Source organism: Bidens hawaiensis, unplaced genomic scaffold (assembly GCF_021521415.1).
Source record: "Bidens hawaiensis isolate Kalapana, Puna unplaced genomic scaffold, B.hawaiensis_p1.1 tig00002717_1, whole genome shotgun sequence".
Classification (NCBI taxonomy): domain Eukaryota; kingdom Viridiplantae; phylum Streptophyta; class Magnoliopsida; order Asterales; family Asteraceae; genus Bidens; species Bidens hawaiensis.
The window spans coordinates 2,843,104-2,863,370 of record NW_027491146.1 but is presented as its reverse complement, the minus strand read 5'-3'; the positions used below and the strand labels follow the sequence as shown (position 1 = coordinate 2,863,370).

Genomic DNA, 20,267 nt, shown 5'->3' with positions numbered 1-20,267 from the left:
TAGTTATCATAAAACATAAAGTGGTAATTGTGTAGATCGAGTTCAATTGTGTCAATAATTCGGTTAGGGTATCGTTTGTCATCACAATCAAACTATTAGGTCTAATAATTACTGTGCAATCAAGATAAGTAAATCTGGGATTAAGTTGATTAGCACATTACCTAAACCTAGAATGAATACTTTTTATTAATATTGTTTACAAAGTTTTTAAGTAATTGTTTAGTTTTAATTAATCTTTTTCTAAAAAGCGCTTGACATCGTCTGTCCGCATTAGTTTAATAATTAAATTAGTAATAATAAATTAGCACTTTCCTTGAGTTCCTGTGGAGACGACCTTACTTACCCGTACTTATTATAGGTATTTAAGTCTTAAAATTAATTGTTTGAGTAAACCTCGACAGCCTACGTCAACCACTCCACTAAAGTTAAGATTAATACTATGTGTTCAATCTAATAATTATTATGGAGTCCAAGAAAATTTTTATATACCGTCTCAAAGAAAATTTTTAGAAAATGTTGGGGGTCCCGGAACCCCGACCGTTACTATGTGGGTGCACCCCTTAATATATATAAGTGTAATTTAATCAAAGGACATTGAAAAACATCTTGTGAACAACAGACATATTAGTCATTTTTAACATGAACATTTACAATTATAATACACATATATCATCTTATTTTCTTGACATTATCAATGTCGTCTTCAACCACTGGATGTGGCTCTCAACCCTCTGGATGTTTTCATTTGTAAATGAGATTTGAAATGCAAGCGCCTGGAAATTGCAAAATAAACTAGACGGCGTCTGGATTTGAAAACTAGGCGGATTGGTTTGTCAGAAGGTCGGAACACTGACCGGCCGCCGAGAACATTCTTAGCAGGTTTTTTACACATGACTCTTGGTTATTGGTGTAGAAAAAACAGACGGACCGGTTTTTAAGTTGGACATGATGGAGTCGGTGGGATTTATGTAGAAATTTTTGGAATAGGATTTCTCAGTAAACAAAGTCAAATTTGATCATCTTTAAAATATTAACATATCATTTTTTTCAATCATCTAACATGTGCTTATTTTAAATGAGAAACATGATCTGTTTTATAGATTAAAATCACAGAAAAATATATTATGGTTGTTCGTTTTGTTTTCTTTTATTTTGAAGTTACAACTTTTTAGTATCATAAGTTTTGATCGGAACCATTTAGTTGATCATAACCAATGAAATCGAATCTTAAGAAATATAATATATATCCGAATTGAACTATAAAAGGAACTTTGAAGTGCATAGTTATTGCAATTGCCTTCTTTTCTAGACACATCCCATAACACTAACCTGTCATTTAACTTACGCTATGGAAGTTGAAATCATTTCCGAAGAGAGCATTAAACCATCGTCCCCAACACCGCACCACTTGAAAACATATAATCTTTCTCTCCTAGATTATCTTGTTGGATATCCTTACGTACCAATCGTTTTTTACTACCCTAATCACAATGACAATGACAATAACATATTCCAAGCACTATAAAGGTCATTGGTTCTAAAGAAATCACTATCTGAAACCTTGACTCAGTTTTACCCACTTGCAGGAACACTTAAGGGCGATTCAATTGAATGTAACGACGTTGGTGCTAACTATGTCTTAGTTTTGGTTCATGGTCGTCTTGATGGCTTTTTGCACAAACCTGACCTTGGATTGATTAACAGGTTCTTGCCATTAGAACCTAGTTTTGATCAATCTAGTGTGGGTTCTCGTGTCACAAATGTTCAAGTGAACATTTTCAAATGTGGTGGAATCGCTGTCGGGTTGTGTGTTTCACACAAGATCCTTGATGGGGCTGCACTCTACACTTTTCTAAAAGGATGGGCTAACATGGCTTCCAAAAGTGAAGAAGTTACTTATCCAAAGATAATTTCTCCATTAGTTTTTCCTGCTGAGAGCTTGTGGCTTAGAGACATATTCCAGGTTAGCTATCAAACAGTGCTAAAGGAAGGCAATTGTATCACAAAAAGATTCGTATTTGGTTCGGATTCCATAGCTGCTTTAAAAGTTGCAGCTAGTAGAAATGGAGTGCAACAACCAACACGAGTTGACGTGGTATCTGCTTTGTTATGGAAGTGTACAATACCAGCATCTAAAGAAGCATATGGTATCCAGAAAACTACTTGGCTAAACCACTCTCTGAATCTTCGTAAAAAACTTCCAACAAAGACGTCAAAAGACTTGATTGGTAACATGATGTGGGTCTCAAGTGCAGTGTGCAAAGATAACGACGAAACCACATTGCATAGCTTGGTGAACAAGGTGCATGATAGCATTGTAAAAGTCAACGATGAGTTTGTAAACGAAGCACAGGGTGATGAATGGTACGTCGCAATGCATAAGTTACTTCAACAAATGGGAGAAATCGGCTCGGTAGGGCCAACAGAATATTATATTTTTACAAGTTGGTGTAAGATGGGTTTCAATGATATTGATTTTGGTTGGGGAAAGCCAAGTTGGGTGTCTGGCCTCATAGGTAAAGGATTCAAGGGGTTCTTCAATTTAGTGACTCTAATGGATACAAAATGTGGCGAGGGAGTTGAAGCATGGGTGACTTTGGATGAAGAAGAACTGAAGATTCTACAGTGCAATCCGGAGCTACTAGCGTATGCTTCGGTGGATCCAAGTCCGCTATCAAATGATCATGTCATATGAGTTAGAGTTCTGTCTTAAAAACCAACGTCTTGGTTGTTAGTACTTTATATTGTGGCAAATAAATTTACACGTTCGTTTGCTTATTTTACCCGTCTTTTAAGCTTAGGTTTCTATTTTCCTGTCGTCACAACATGCCTAAGGGGCGCAGACATATGACTGTCAGTTGGTATTGCCTTTTCATTTAATCAAAGTTTGTTACGAAGTGGAGCATATTTGATTGAGAATATTAGTTGATCAAGAAGGGAATTAAATACCATCTGTTCGATCACAAAGATTTTAATTTACAAAAATAAGTTACAAGGATTTGGTTACAAAGGCATCCGAGCCTTTAGATGTCCATAAACTAGAGATTCTTGCATTCTATTATTTTACAAGCTCTCTTGCTTATTTTACCGCTCTTTTAAGCTTAGGTTTCTATTTTTCTATTATCGCACCGTGCCTCAAGGGCGGAGACATATGACTGTTAGTTGGTGTTAATTTTTCATTTAATAAAAGTTTAGTGGAAAATATTTGATTTAAATATTAGTGAATACAAGGGAATTAAATACCCTTTGTTCGATTACAAAGATTAAATTTACAAACATAAGTTACAAGGATTAAGTCACAAAATCATGCAAGGCACTAGATATCTATCGCCTAAAGATTCTTCTATTCCTCTCACTTTCGATCCTTGTAATTAACTTACTCCTAATTACCTGAAAACACTTTTTAAAATACATTAGCTAAAGCTGGTGAATGATGCTCACAAACTCGAAAGAATTTTCATAAACCATTAAGACACAATCACCAATCCTTTCAACAAACTCAATATGCCTCATCCTGAGTCATCACTACTAAACATACACATAACGGTTTCTGAGGAGTTATGTGCCCTTATTGTCAACATCATTACAAAACGTTTAAGTTTTAACGACGACAAAAGTCGTTGCTAAAGCCCCAAATGTCGCCGCTAAAAGTACTAGCGACAACATGTTGCCGCTGTTGAGTTGCCGCTAGTTCTTAGTTGCTATTGATCATTTGTCACCACTAATAATGTCTCTGCTAAAAGGTGTGGTCACTAAAGTCAAATTCGTCGCTAATTAGTCACCGCTAATACTTTTCAGGCGAACTCCTGAAGAGTAATAGCACCGACTTTGTTGCTGCTAAAGGCATCTAACTTGTTTTTTAAAAAAAATCTGGATTTTCCTTAACACTAAAAATACAACAAATATATGCAAGTTTTTCCGAACATGCATCATAACCATTGATATATATATATATAGGGGTAATTCTAGTGAAAACACTTTTTAAAGAGAAAACTTAAAAACTCCTAAGAAACTATTTTTTAACTTAATTTTTTTTTTTTTAAAGTTTCTTTTTTTTCCATTATTCTTATATGTTGTTATTGATTGAAAAAAAAAACTTGTCAGTAACCTCATCGGTATAGTGCGCATGTGTAATAGTGTGTATTGCATATATGCAAAAGTGTTTGTATTGCATAGAATACAACCCTATTGCACATATTTGATACACGCTATTGTATATATGCAATATAAGACTAATACACACATCGAATACACATTAGTACGTATGTGTAATACATCATTAATGCACATGTGCACCATATCGACTTTTATTTTATTATTATTTTTTTTCCATATAATACAACACTACTACACATATACAATACACAAATATTGAATATATGCAATAAAACACTATTACACTCAAAAGTACATAGTAATACACATGTGTAATACAACGCTATCGCATAGTAATACGTATGTGCATTACAACGGTTTTTTTTTTATTTTTTTTTATTTTTTGAGTGAAATATAAGAAAATATAAGAATAATGGCTAAAACAGAATTTTGAAAATATTTTTTTATTTTTAATTAAAAATAATTCTTTAAAAGGTTTTAGGAGTTTTTTAGTTTTCTCTTTAAAGGTGAGTTTTCTTTTAATCCTCTCCCTATATATATATATATATATACATAAACATACATAACTGAAAACAAATACAAAAGCATGTTTAATCAGCGGCGGATCCAACAATTTTTTGCCAATGGGTTCACCGTTCGTATCGATTCAAAGGTCTGGTCGTTTTGACGGTTCGGGTCGTTCGATTTAGGTCATGGACATAAAAAAATATGACATAATAACTAAAAACAAAATCGTTATTAGAAATTAAAAAAACACATAATATAAATACGATGGTCCTTTTGAATTAAAAAAGAAAATAACACTCTATAGTAGTTCTGTATGATTATTCATCTTTTAAAAACGTTGCATTACATCTTCGACCGCAACTTTTTGAAGGAGCTCCCTTTCAATGTAACAAATGCAAAAATTGTTCAAATACTCATCACTCATAATAAAAGACGATGTTTATTGTTTATGTTGCAACTAAAATAGTCATTGTAACTTTTTCAACTAAAATAGTCATTAAAATGATGAAAGCATATATTTACTGACTACAAATGCAAACACCACTTAATTAAATATAAGAAGATGTATATGTATATTTCATGAAATCAATTAAATTTGATTTCTATCGGGTGATGTTTTCTAAAACTTATACAACCAGTTAGAAAAGAAAATGAAATATAAAATTAGAAAAACTACTAAAACACGGAATTGAACCCAGGTGCTTCATAAGAAAAGAGAGTTGCTTACCACCCGACCATGGTTCCACATTGTTAATTTTTCATTTACAATTTATATGTCGGTTCATTCTCATATTTTAAATAGACGTTCTGTGCAGGAAGTACTCCAGCCTCAAGATTTTGGTTCCTGCAAGTAATTCAGTCACCATATATAGGTCCATGTTTAATGCAAAACGCCTATCTTCAAAGTAACCTAAATCTTTTAAAATTAACTAGTTAGTATTAAAAATTGGATAGTATTTTATATTAAATAGGTTTTGTAACCCGTGCATTGCGCGGGAGATATTTTAGCCTCAATGGTTGCGAAACTGTGAAAAGAACCATATTGACCAAAAAAAAGAGATAAAAAAGAAAAAATAAAACCAATTTACTCAAATCGACATATCAGAATAGTCATTACAAAACAAAGAGGCTCAAAACACACAATACCTCATGGCCATTGCTAACAAACCACACACCGCCAGCTAAAACCTTCCAACAAAAAATATAAATCGGAAAAGCTCCATTGAAACCGGTGATGCTAGACTGTCGTTATCTAGTCAAAAACAATACAAATCAGTGTCCTAATCACCTTAAACTAGTCAGGGTAAGTAGGGTGCAAACCACGAGGAGTATGTGGTCAGTGTAAAGCTAAACCGATTCATAACATTATGAAGTGATTCAATTAACAAAGTGCTGATCACACTAGCAAACAGTTTGGTTTTCTAGTAAACGAATAAATAATCAAAGATTCAATCAGTCAACAAAGCAAATCACACACGGGAATCCAAGTGAGCAATCAAATAGCAATCTCATGCAACTTAACAGATAAACTATCCTATGTCAACTGCAGACTGACTAACCGGTTAAACCTTAGGCATCCATGCTCGCTAACACACGACACTGGTTATCAAACGGTCTCTGTCAGTGTGACTCAACTAAGGGCAAACATATGTTTTCTTGCTATTAACAGGTCAAAACAATCCTATAAGCAATTATCATAGTAACTGGCACACTAATCGTTCGGATCAAAATAAACCTAAACTGACGTTGTGCGCAACAATACTAGACATCTATACTCATAGATTAACATCAGAATAATTACAATCAATCGTTCTAGTACAGGAGAAAATAACTAAAATATTACAAACTATATATCCCGGGTATTACTCGAAGGATCTAGCCGCGTCTCGGCATCTCTCGGGCTTCGGTATGATGGATAGGATCATGCACGGGACCTTGAGACGATTGGAAGTGATGGTTCTCCTCTCTTCTGCTCTGAAAATCGCCTGGATAGTGAATGATGGCGTTTAAGGTCGTCCAAACGAAATAAAACATCAAACCCTAACTTTCCCGACTATAGGGACCATCGCGTAGCGTGATGGCCATATTCCTATTCCATCGCGCTACGCGATGGAAAATAACCTCATATTTGGATTCTTCTCGTCGAGAAACTCAAAATTCATATATTATGGGTCCCGTAACTCATTTTCTAGCCCAGGATATGCTTGTTTTACTTCATGGTCGCTTTTTGTGAACACATCTTGTTCAGTTTTAGCATCGGCTTTAGGTTTCTCATTCAAACTCTTCCCAAATCCTTCTAACACTTCCAAAGACTTCAAGTTATGCTCCGGTCATCTCAAGATATCATTCCATGCTCGTACAAGTCTCCAATTTAGCATCTTTAACGATCAATGACCTGAAAAACAAAAGCACGTATGAAGTCCAAAGTTCTAACAATATACTAAACAAAACTACATAATTAACACACTATCTATATACAAAATACCCGAACATCACATCCCACACTTATCTTTTGCTTGCCCTCAAGCAAAACTCTAAGGTAAATATCAACCTCCATCATAGGTATATTAGTTATCACCATTAATACTAGCAAGGTTTAAGGTCATACCCAGTTTCCCAAACTGACACTTTCTAGATTGACAACTCACAAATAAAGTTAATGTTACAATAAAACTTTTGAACCGCCTAGACAAGTTACTTTGTTTCCGGTTAGGGCATACATGTTCATACCTCTCACACTATCAACACTCCTCTCGGTTTAATATCTGGACTAGCAAAAGATGTGCCAGTATATGTCTCTGCCCTCAAAATACCTAATATGAGTTACAACTTAATAAGCTTGCCGGTCAGTCTTATCTCCACCCATTAACCACCGGTTGCAGAAAGACTCGGACTAAGGGTTTTGCTGAGGATTAGGTTTGGGTGCGGATTAGGCTTATTTAGTGACTCGGGTGGATGAAACCCTGTTAAACAAACCAATATACAGACTCACGAATACAAACGAACTAATTACACAATCAACTGCTATTTACATACTCAACTGCTAATAACAACTGAAATACTAAACTGATAATTTCTTTTTGTCTTTTTGCTGATTTTTCAGATTTTTTTTTAAACTAATAATTACAACTCAGACTTTATAACTTTTCAACTCGTCTGACTAAATACCACTCGATATATATACGACTCGATAACAAACTGGATTTCATTACACGGGTTAAAATAAAATAAAGGCCAAGGCTGCAATGGTGTGTAATGTTCAGTTTAGCAAACGAAAAAGGATAAGGTCTATACGGGCTCCTAATGGATAATGTCGGGTAAGGAATTTATTTAGTGAGGAAATATGTACGGAACGGGTTTTCTAAAGTCTTAATCTCCATACAGGTAGTGGTATTAAGATCTTGAAAAGCATGTGACAAGCAAGTTCTAATTCTGTAAAACATACCGGTTTCCCTCAATAAATGACAAGACATGTTTTATATTTACTATATAATATGTGTATTAAGTATATGGGCTAATCTCACAATATGTCTGGAAATAAAGACTGCCGATATGAAACATGTATACCCGTCCCCTTGACTCGTTATCCCCGCCTAAACGATTCCATTTTCAACTTCTCATTTTAAAAACATTTGTCAGGAAAACTATCAAGAAGCTGAAAACCAACCATGACCAAAGACCTCTAACTTGACATTAATAGCAATAACTAACAGTTAATAACTTAGGTTTCTGAATACTCTTCGAGGTACTATCGGGCTAAAATTTTCAATTTCCCTCATCCCCACACTTGAGGTTGACATTGTCCTCAATGTTAAAATTTTAAAATAATTAACGAACATTTGAGGGACGAGGTTGAAATTGAATGTTTAACAATTTAAAAATCGGGCTCTAATGTGATAGTTCTAACACAAAAATCTACAATTACACTCTCAACATGTAAACTAAAATAACAAAATAGATTATGAAACTGCAATCACCTGATATGGCTAATAAGACAATACTAAAAAAAATGGCTCGCAAACCCTTATGAAAAATCGTCTTCTCCAAAGACTAAAACTGAATCAACAAAATCTTAAAATGCGTAGAAGCAAGCTTCTCACCGTGTGTAAGACATAGGTCTTTTAAGAATTTTGCAAAAAATGAAGTGTTAGTTCATTTTATTAAAATTTATTACCGAGCCGAATTATTTAAGTTTCATAATAAATTTTGTTAAATGAGTTAAAATGTTAAAAGACCTAACTCACTTTCGTAGGAATCACGACTGCATTTAGCTTATGCAACAAGCCCTTTAAACCCCCCGGTAGCCCGGGTGGACGAGTGAGGTCTCGTGAGGGTTTATAGTGAACTACACCCACAAAGTTCCAATACAACAAAATATACACGTACCTGGATTAACCACAACAAAAAAGAACATGAAAGCACTTTGGGTAGCTTAACTGAAACCTCGTTTTCAGACATAACTTTACCGCACACATCAAAATCCCAACTTTTTCCTTGCGGTATCCCCACACTTAGCTTTTGCTATGATGGTACGCTTGAAATACAATTAGTAATATAAAAAAAATGCAAACTAAAAATATACAAAATGTACAATTACCACCCTTTTGAAAATTTTATGATATTCAAGGTGGGCGGCTGGCCCGTTTCCATGCAGCCTTCTCGTTACATAAAAGCTCATCCTCAAGAGGTTGCTCCCAATCTTTTAACACACCAGAATCCGGCCCAAACATTTCCAACCTCCATTCTAAATCAAATTCAGGTGGTTTCTTTACCTCTTTCCTTTTCATATTCTTTCTCTTTCTTGTTGCTACTTCCTTATTATCTCTAACTCCATGCAATATCTCATTCCGTCCTTTCACCTTCATGCTACCATTTAGCTCATTCCTGTCAGTCACAAAACATTTCTCTTTTGTATGATCCTTTCTCAAGGATTCACACTTGTCAACAAAAGGGTTAGTAGCATTTCCAAATAATGATAACTGTTTATCACGATTCCCACACTTAATTCCCAAAACGCCCTTAGCACAATCAATTGCCGCATGTGCTGTGGCAAGGAATGGCCTACCCAGTACGACTGAAGATTGTGTATTATTTCCTTTAGCATAATCGAGTACAAGAAAGTCAACTGGGTAGGAAAATTCATCCACCTGGACCATTACATTAGTAGCCATGCCCCGAGGAAGTGTATGAGTTTGATCTGCCAACACCACGGTGGTGTTTACCCTTTCTAGCGGGCCAAATTCATACTAATCATATAAACTACCGGGCATGATACTAACACATGCTCCAAGATCTAGAAGTGCCCAATCAGTTTTAAATTCCCCAATTTGAATTGATAAAAATGGCACTCCCAGGTCTTGGAGTTTACCTGAGGTAGTATTATCCTCCACCTCCTCATTTCTGTTGTTGGTCAATTTACCATTTAAATAGTTTTCACAAGTACAATTTTCACAAAAAGACGTTTCATTCGTTTTTAGTTTCGATTCATTTTGGAAAATTGTTTTCTTTTGACCAACATAATTATTCTCATCACTAAACTCTTTCACCACCCCCTCAAAAACTGTGGTGGTGCATCAACTTCAACACTAGTAATTTCAAAATGAGGTAAAAGACTTACCGCATTGATGTACACATTGTTTCCTTTCTTTGAACTTGAACTGAAGTGTTGCGGGTTTACTGTGGTATCGCTCGGTAACTGACCCGCGTTTTTCTAAAATCTCGCCACATTTTCTGCAAGTTGACCAATCTGTCTCGACATCGCCTCTGAAGACTTATCTCTCAACTCGAACTGTTTCTGCATCTCTTTCTGATTATCTGTCACCAACTTCAACAACGCATCTAACTTCGAATGTACCAACTCATTTGAATTACCTGAGTTACCCTTCTGCTGGTCCTCATTCTGATTAACCGATGAACTGTTACCCCAGTAAACATCTCTGTTATACTCCCGACTGCTATTCTGATTGTATGAACCCTACTGATAACCGCCCTGATGGTAGCTGTTCTGCTGTCGGTTTTGACTAGACCCCTGAAAGTTGACTGACCCGCGGCGTTCCCGTAACTGAAGTTCGGGTGGTTTCTCAGGCCCGGGTGATAGGTGTTTGAATTAAACCCTTGGCATTTGGAATCCGCATACGCATAACTAACCTCCTCCTCGTCGGGATACTCGTCCTCATCAAACTCGGGGCAATTTTCTATCTTATGCCCCAACTCACCAGACTCTGCACAAACTGGGAACTTCACCCCGACTTTACCAACCTCTTTCTTTTTCTCTCGTCTATAACCCGCGAGTTCTCTTTCCAACTCTACAATTCTCTCTAATTCACTCGAGGCTGATTTAATTGATCTGGTGACCACCTGTTTCCGTCTTCGTTCTGCAGCTTCCTCTGACTTGGAGTCTTCACACATAAACTCCAAAAAATCCCAGTCATCCTCCTCAGGCTGATTAAACAACTGACCATTACAAGAAGCCTTCAAATATTTTCTGTCCTCATATGTCAACCCGTCAATAAAAAACTTAACCAATTCCCATAACTCGATCTGATGGTGTGGGAACTTCCTAATCATTTCCTTATAACAAGTAAAGGACTCATGAAATAACTCACTCGGTAACTGTGAAAAATTTCGAATCTCCATTGGGGCCTCGATGGTCTTTGACTGTGAATAATACTCGTTAAGGAAAACCTGCTGCATCTTACCCCAGCTCTTAATATTGTGCATCAGTAGCGAGTTGAACCAGTGTTTTTCTTTGTCTTTTAGTGAAAACTGGAACAACCGCAACCGAACCTCATCCTAATCGTATGTACCGTCACCGCTAGACCCGCAAATAGCTGAAAAATCTGACAAGTGTGAATACGGGTCTTCAGATCCCAGTCCGTGAAAGTGGGGAACTATGTTAATGTAGGACGGACGAGATTTGAATGTCGGTTGTCCCCGTATGTGAACCTGTGGGACAATCGGTGAGGCACCATCTGAAATAGCCGGTCTGAACCGACTATTAACACCCTGAACCGGAGGCCCATAATTCCTTCGTCTGGCCCTCGGTTCCTCAAAAGCTGGTCGGTTAACTTGAATTGGATGTCTTCGTTCCTCCCGATATCTTCCAACTCCATCTTTGTCTCGGTTTATGTTCCTCCACCTGTCACCTCTCACCCTGACCAGTTCCTCAACCTCCACAACCTCTTCAACATGCAAACCCGTGTCTTCATTTCTCGGTTCAAACCCGTTATTCCTTCTAATTCTCCAATCATCCCCATTACTGCCTTCATTCCTCAGTTCCCATTCCTCCTCATCTCCCTCTTCTTCATATTCAGTATGAATACTGACATGGTCAAAATCTCGAATAATCGGCTGTCGGTGACGAGGGGTATTGTTCGGGGTTGATGGCCCGGGTTTGTCATGGTTTCGGTTTCGGTTTCTGGATTGTCGGGCTGAATTTTGGGGTTGCTGATTTGTGTTTATTGGTGGTAACTAGTCTTTATTGGGTGGATTTTGGTTATTCGGTGGGTTAGGCTCGGGTTGGAAAATATTGATCTCGGGTGGTGGGTTTTGGTTTTAATTCTGGTTTTGGTTCTGACCTTCCATGTCTAGCTGCCTGATCTGAGCTCGGTTCTGCCGAGCTAAACGTTCAATCTCTGGCTCATAAATCAATGGAGAACCCTTTCTTGAATTGCGGGTGTGCATAAACCTGTTACCTGCACAACTAACACACCCCGTATAAAACGGGAAAATAAAACTAAACTAAATTAAACTAAACTAAACAAAGAAATAAATTAATCACAAAAACACTAAGCGCACTAACTCCCTGGCAATGGCGCCATTTTGATGCTACACTGTCGCTATCTAGTCAAAAACAATATAAATCAGTGTCCTAATCACCTTAAACTAGTTAGGGTAAGTAGGGTGTCGAACCACGAGGAGTATGTATCGCCTAAAGATTCTTCTATTCCTCTCACTTTCAATCCTTGTAATTAACTTACTCCTAATTACTTGAAAACACTTTTTAAAATACATTAGCTAAAGCTGGTGAATGATGCTTACAGACTCGAAAGAATTTTCATAAACCATTAAGACACAATCACCAATCCTTTCAACAAACTCAGTATGCCTCATCCTGAGTCATCACTACTAAACATACACATAACGGTTTCTGAGGAGTTATGTGCCCTTATTGTCAACATCATTACAAAACGTTTAAGTTTTAACGACGACAAAATTCGTTGCTAAAGCCCCAAATGTAGCCGCTAAAATTACTAGCGACAACTTGTCGCCACTGTTGAGTTGCCGCTAGTTCTTAGTTGCTATTGATGATCTGTCATCACTAATAATGTCTCCGCTAAAAGGTGTGGTCACTAAAGTCAAATTCGTCGCTAATTAGTCACCGCTAATACTTTTCCGGCGAACTCCCAAAGAGTAATAGCACCGACTTTGTCGCTGCTAAAGGCATCTGACTCGTTTTATAAAAAAAATCTGGATTTTCCTTAACACTAAAAACACAACAAATATATGCAAGTTTTTCCGAACACGCATCATAACTATATATATATATATGTATATGTATAGGGGTGGGTTCTAGTAAAAACTCCTCTTAAAGAGAAAACTTAAATACTCATAAAAACTTCTAAAGAAACTATTTTTAACTTTTTTTAAAATTTTTTTGTAGTTTCTTTTTTTCCATTATTTTTATATATTGTTATTGGTTAAAAAAAAATAACTTGTGGATAACCTCGTTGGTATAGTGCGCATGTGTAATAGTATGTATTGAATATATGCAAAAGTGTTTGTATTGCATATAATACAACACTATTGCACATATTTGATACACACTATTTTATATATGCAATATAAGACTAATACACACATCGAATACACATTAGTACATATGTGTAATACAACATTAACGCACATGTGCACCGCATCGAATTTTATTTTATTATTATTTTTTTTCTATATAATACAACACTACTACACATATACAATACACAAATATTGAATATATGCAATAAAACACTATTAAACTCAAAAGTACATAGTAATACACATGTGTAATACAACGGTATCGCATAGTAATACGTATGTGCATTATAACAGTTTTTTTTTATTTTTTATTTTTTTATATTTTTTGAGTGAAATATAAGAAAATATAAGAATAATGGCTAAAACAGAATTTTAAAAATATTTTTTTATTTTTAATTAAAAATAATTCTTTAAAAGTTTTTAGGAGTTTTTTAGTTTTCTTTTTAAAGGTGAGTTTTCTCTTGATCCTCTCCATATATATATATATATATATATAGACAGACATAAACATACATAACTGACAATAAATACAAAAGCATGTTTAATCAGCAGCGGATCCAGCAATTTTTTGCCAGTGGGTTCATCGTTCGTATCGATTCAAAGTAACCTAAATGTGTATTGTCTGGTCGTTTTGACGGTTCGGGTCGTTCGGTTTAGGTCATGGACATAAAAAAATATGACATAATAACTAAAAACAAAATCGTTATTAGAAATTAGAAAACACATAATATAAATACGATGGTCTTTTTGAATTAAAAAAGAAAATAACACTCTATAGTTGTTCTGTATGAGTTTTCATCTTTTAAAAATGTTGCATTACATCTTCGACCGCAACTTTTTGAAGGAGCTCCCTTTCAATGTAACAAATGCAAAAATTTTTCAAATAATCATCACTCATAATAAAAGGCAATGTTTATTGTTTATGTTGAAACTAAAATAGTCATTAAAATGATGAAAGCATATATTTACTGACTAAAAATGCAAACACCACTTAATTAAATATAAGAAGATGTATATGTATATTTCATGAAATCAATTAAATTTGATTTCTATTGGGTGATGTTTTCTAAAACTTATACAACCAGTTAGAAAAGAAAATGAAATATAAAATTAGAAAAACTACTAAAACAGGGAATTGAACCCAAGTTGCTTCATAAGAAAAGATAGTTGCTTACCACCCGACCATGGTTCCACATTGTTAATTTTTCATTTACAATTTATATGTCGATTCATTCTCATATTTTAAATAGACGTTCTGTGCAAGAAGTACTCCAGCCTCAAGATTTTGGTTTCTGCAAGTAATTCAGTCACCATATATAGGTCCATGTTTAATGCAAAACGCCTATCTTCAAAGTAACCTAAATCTTTTAAAATTAACTAGTTAGTATTAAAAATTGGATAGTATTTTATATTAAATAGGCTTTGTAACCCGTGCATTGCGCGGGAGATATTTTGACCTCACGGTTGCGAAACTATGAAAAGAACCATATTGACCCAAAAAAAAGAGAGAACAAAGAAAAAATAAAACCAATTTACTCAAATCGACATATCAGAATAGTCATTACAAAACAAAGAGGCTCAAAACAAACAATTCCTCATCTCCATTGCTAACAAACCACACACCGCCAGCTAAAACCTTCCAACAAAATAAATAAACCGGAAAAGCTCCATTGCAACCGGTGATGCTAGACCGTCGCTATCTAGTCAAAAACAATACAAATAAGTGTCCAAATCACCTTAAACTAGTCAGGGTAAGTAGGGTGTCGAACCACGAGGAGTATGGGGTCAGTGTAAAGTGAAACCAATTCCAAACATTATGAAGTGATTCAATTAACAAAGTGCTGATCACACTAGCAAACAGTTTGGTTTTATAGTAAACGAACAAATAATCAAAGATTCAATCAGTCAACAAAGCAAATCACACACGGGAATCCAAGTGAGCAATCAAATAGCAATCTCATGCAACTTAACATATAAACTATCCTATGTCAACTGCAGACTGAGTAACCGGTTAAACCTTAGGCATCCATGCTCACTAACACACGGCACTGGTTATCAAACGGTCTCTGTCAGTGTGACTCAACTAAGGGCAAACATATGTTTTCTTGCTATTAACAGATCAAAACAATCCTATATGCAATTATCATAGTAACTGGCACACTAATCGTTCCGATCAAAATAAACCTAAACTGACGTTGTGCGCAACAATACTAGACATCAATACTCATAGATTAACATCAAAATAATTACAATCAATCGTTCTAGTACAGGAGAAAATAACTGAAAGATTACAAACTATATATCCCGGGTATCACTCGAAGGATCTAGCCGCGTCTCGGCATCTCTCGGGCTTCGGTTATGATGGATAGGATCATGCACGGGACCTTGAGACGATTGGAAGTGATGGTTCTCCTCTCTTCTTCTCTGAAAATCACCTGGATAGTGAATGATGGCGTCTAGGGTCGTCCAAACGAAATAAAACATCAAACCCTAACTTTCCCGACTATAGGGACCATCGCGTAGCGCGATGGCCATATGCCCATTCCATCGTGCTACGCGATGGAATATAACCTCATATTTGGATTCTTCTCGTCGAGAAACTCAAAATTCATATATTATGGGTCCCGTAACTCATTTTCTAGCCTAGGATATGCTTGTTTTACTTCATGGTCGCTTTTTGTGAACACATCTTGTTCAGTTTTAGCATCGGCTTTATGTTTCTCATCCAAACTCTTCTCAAATCCTTCTAACACTTCCAAAGACTTCAAGTTATGCTCCGGTCATCTCGAGATATCATTCCATGCTCGTTAAAGTCTCCAATCCGTAGTTAGGGTTTTACTTTCGTTTTCTTGTTTTTCTCTGTAATCAATCACAATAGTCTGTAATTTCAATTCGTGATAATAATAGTAGTGTTGATTGTTCTTGATATTGATTCATTGATCCAATTTCATAACAATTGGTATCAGAGCCTGATGGTTGGGTAAAAGTTGGTTTATTTTATATATTAATTAGTTAATTTTAGTTAAATAATCGAATGAACATTGGTACTTCAGGCATTGTTATGTGTTTTCAGGACATTGGAAGCTTTAGAGCTTAACGAGGATATTTACGAGCTTTGAATGAAGATCGAGAAGTGAGAGATTGGACGTGCACGCATCACGAGGCATTCAAGAAGATTAAATAAAAAAAATCTAAAGTTTTACATCTTCGCGATACGCGAAGATGCAAAGAACGGCAACTTCGCGATACGCGAAGTTGCAGAAATTAGGCCGCGACTATTTTGTCCTTCGCGATACGCGAAGAAGTGCGCCTATCATCTTCGCGATACACGAAGATGCTTAAGTCGGCCAAAAATTTAGGTTTGCCTTATATAAACCTCTTAACCTCCCCAATCGGTTTTTGATGACTTCCAAAGGCAAAAGAGGCTGCTTAGGACGATTTTCCACCATTCCAAGGCTTCCGGTTCATCTCGGGTTTGCATGTTCATCAAGATAAGTGATATAATCAATATGTCGATGCTTGGCTAAGTTTTTGTTCGTTCTAGGCTAAGGTTTTGTGTGAAATACTGTTATGATCATATTCTTATGCTTAATCGTTATAGCTTGATTGATTTTATATGAATTTGTCTTGCTTAATTAGTTATTTGGTTGATTAAAGTTTGTGTTTGCGATTATTGAGTTGTGTAACGTTTGTTTGGTTGTTCACCAACATTTAGGGTTTAAGCTGTTGTGTCATTGAACTAAAATCATCAAACCTTATCATTGAGTTTGTTTTCCTAGACATTGATTTGACAATTGTGGAGTCCGGGTTCATTTGTGTCAACAATTCGGTTAGGGTATCGTTTATCATCATAAATAAAACCATAGGACTAGCAATTATTATAACACCAAAGACGAGAGAATCTGTGATTAACGCATGGAACACATAACCCGAACCTAGAATGAATGCTTTTCATTAATATTATTTACAAATCGTTTTTAAGTAATTATTTAGTTTTAATTAATCTTTTTCTAAAAACCGCTTGACATCGTCTGTCCGACTTAGTTTAATAATTAAATTAGTAGTATTAAAATTAGCACTTTCCTTGAGTCCCTGAGGAGACGACCTTACTTACCCGTACTTATTATAGGTATTTAAGTCTTAAAATTAATTGTTTGAGTAGACCGCGACAGCCTATGTCAGAGCCTCGTTGGCTCGAATCTAAAGAAATTGATCATTTGTTCCGCTGAAGTCAATCAAGATGGTGTCAACGAAGTTCGAATTGGAGAAATTCGATGGTAAGAATGATTTCTCGCTCTAGAGGGTGAAAATGAGGGCTCTACTGGTTCAACAAGGTATCTCCGATGCCTTGTCAGGAGAGCCAAACATGCCAGAAGGGTTTACAGATGAAGAAAAGAAAGATATCTTAGAGAAGGCACATTCAACAATCATTTTAAGCCTCGGTGATCGTGTTCTTCGTGAAGTCTCAAAGGAAATCACGGCGACTGGAGTTTGGGCAAAACTTGAAACCCTGTACATGACCAAATCACTAGCAAATAGGCTATATTTGAAGAAAAGACTCTACACTTTCCAAATGACTCCGGGTAAGTCATTAGAAAGTCATACTAATGAATTCAACAAAATAATTCTTGATCTAGAGAATATTGAAGTTGAATTAGAAGATGAAGATCAGGCAATCATCTTTCTCTCATCTTTGCCTTCAACCTATGAACATTTTGTGGATACTCTCATGTATGGGAGGGATACACTATCCATGGAAGATGTTCTTGCTGCCCTAAATTCCAAAGAACTGAATAAAAGGGTGGAAACTCAAGAAGATATGGGTGATGGCTTATTTGTAAGAGGAAGACTAGAACAGAGGAGTCAAAGAACAAAAGGTGCAGGAAGGTCTAAGTCAAAACCAAAAAGAATCATGAGGTGTTTTATTTGTAATTCGGATAAACACTTAAAGAGGGATTGTCCTGAAAGAAATAAGAAGAAGAAATCAGAAGGTTCTTCTAAGCCTCAAGGTAACAATGTAGATGATCCTTTGGATGGTTATGACAGTGCAGATGTATGTGTAGTATCTAAGGATAGTTGTAATGGTGGTTGGATTATGGATTCAGGGTGTTCATACCATAGGACACCTAATAGAGAAGGTTTTAAGGATTTGAAATTAGAGGATCTTGGGGTAGTAAAGCTAGGTGATGATAGAACATGCTCCATTAAGGGACATGGTATTGTAGCTTTAAGTTTGGATAATGGAACAGAGGTTGAGTTAACCAATGTTAGGTATATCCCATCATTAACCAAAAATTTAATTTCATTTGGTACATTTGAAAGAAATGGATATGGTGTGAGTTTGAAGAATGGCAAAGCCAGGGTGATAAAGGGCTCAATGGTTGTAACGTATGGATCCAGAGGGGAAAATAGCATCTATGTTTTAGATGGGACTGCAATATTGGGGATTGTTTCAGTTGCTAAGGGCAAAACAGTCAATATTGCAAAATTGTGGCATAATAGGCTTCGCCATGTAAGTGAAATGGGCCCGATGGAACTAAAGTAGCAAGAGGTAATAAAAGATCTTGTACGTTGTGATGTAGGATCTTGTGAAAACTGTATTTTAGGTAAAGCTAAAAGGGTTAGTTTTCCTAAAGGGATACAAAAGTCCAAAGGAGTATTGGATTATGTACATGCTGATTGTTAGGGACCTACAAAACATAAGTCTTTAGGTGGAGTTTCTTATTTTCTTTCTATCATTGATGATTATTCAAGAAGAGTATGGGTATATATTCTAAAGAATAAGTCTGATGCCTTTAGTATGTTCAAAGATTGGGCAATTTTAGTTGAAACACAGACATAAAGAAGAGTTAAGAAACTAAGAACTGACAATGGATTAGAATTCTGTAGTGGTGAGTTTAATAACTACTGCAAGGACAGAGGAATAGCAAGGCATTTAACCATTCCTGGAACTCCTCAGCAGAATGGATTAGTAGAAAGAATGAATAGGATTTTGCTTGAAAGGGTTAGATGTACGTTGATATCTGCAGGGATGCCCAAAGGGTTTTGGGCAGAAGCTGTGAAGACTGCAGCATATCTAGTTAATAGGACTCCATCTAGTGCAATAGATATGATGGTTCCTATGGAGAAATGGTAAGGTGTTAAAACTGATTATAGTAATTTAAAGACTTTTGGCTGCTTGGCTTACTCACATATTAGCCAAGGAAAACTGGAACCAAGAGCTGTTAAATGTGTGATGATTGAATATCCTGACGAAGTTAAAGGATATAAACTATGGAGACTTGATGGTGAAGGACCCAGGGTTATAGTCAGTAGAAATGTTGTGTTTCAAGAAGATGTTATGTACAAAGATGTTATTAAGGGGTCAACTGGTGAAAGTAAGATTGATCAAAGGGTTCAAGTTGAGGTGGAGCCCATTAAAGAAGTATATGAACATGGAAGTGCAGTTAGTTCTACTGAAAATGAAGACAAGGGTAATTCTTGAAATATGAGTCAGAAAGGTATAGTTTGGCTAGAGATAGAGAAAGAAGGCATGTAATTCCTCCTTTAAGATACAGAGATGTTGATGATATATCAGTATTTGTACTTAGTGTGGCACAAGAGGAAAGTTTAACTAAACCATTGTAATATTCTGAAGCAATAAATTCAATAGACAAGGATAAATGGTTGCAAGCTATGAATGAAGAAATGAATTCTTTGAATAAGAATGGGACTTGGTTATTGGTTGATAAGCCTGAGAAACAAAGATTTGTATCCTGCAATTGGATTTACAAGATCAAGGAAGGAATGCCAGGAAAGCAGCCTAGGTATAAAGAAAGGCTAGTAGCAAAGGGATTCTCACAGAAGGC

General features: G+C 35.9%; 1 pseudogene; it reads left to right on the top strand.

The window, feature by feature from the left end:
* Window positions 1-1,328: 1,328 nt before the first annotated feature.
* LOC143620866 (epi-neemfruitin B 7-O-acetyltransferse L7AT pseudogene) lies at window positions 1,329-2,695 on the top strand (annotated as a pseudogene).
* The last annotated feature ends 17,572 nt before the right edge of the window (window positions 2,696-20,267 follow it).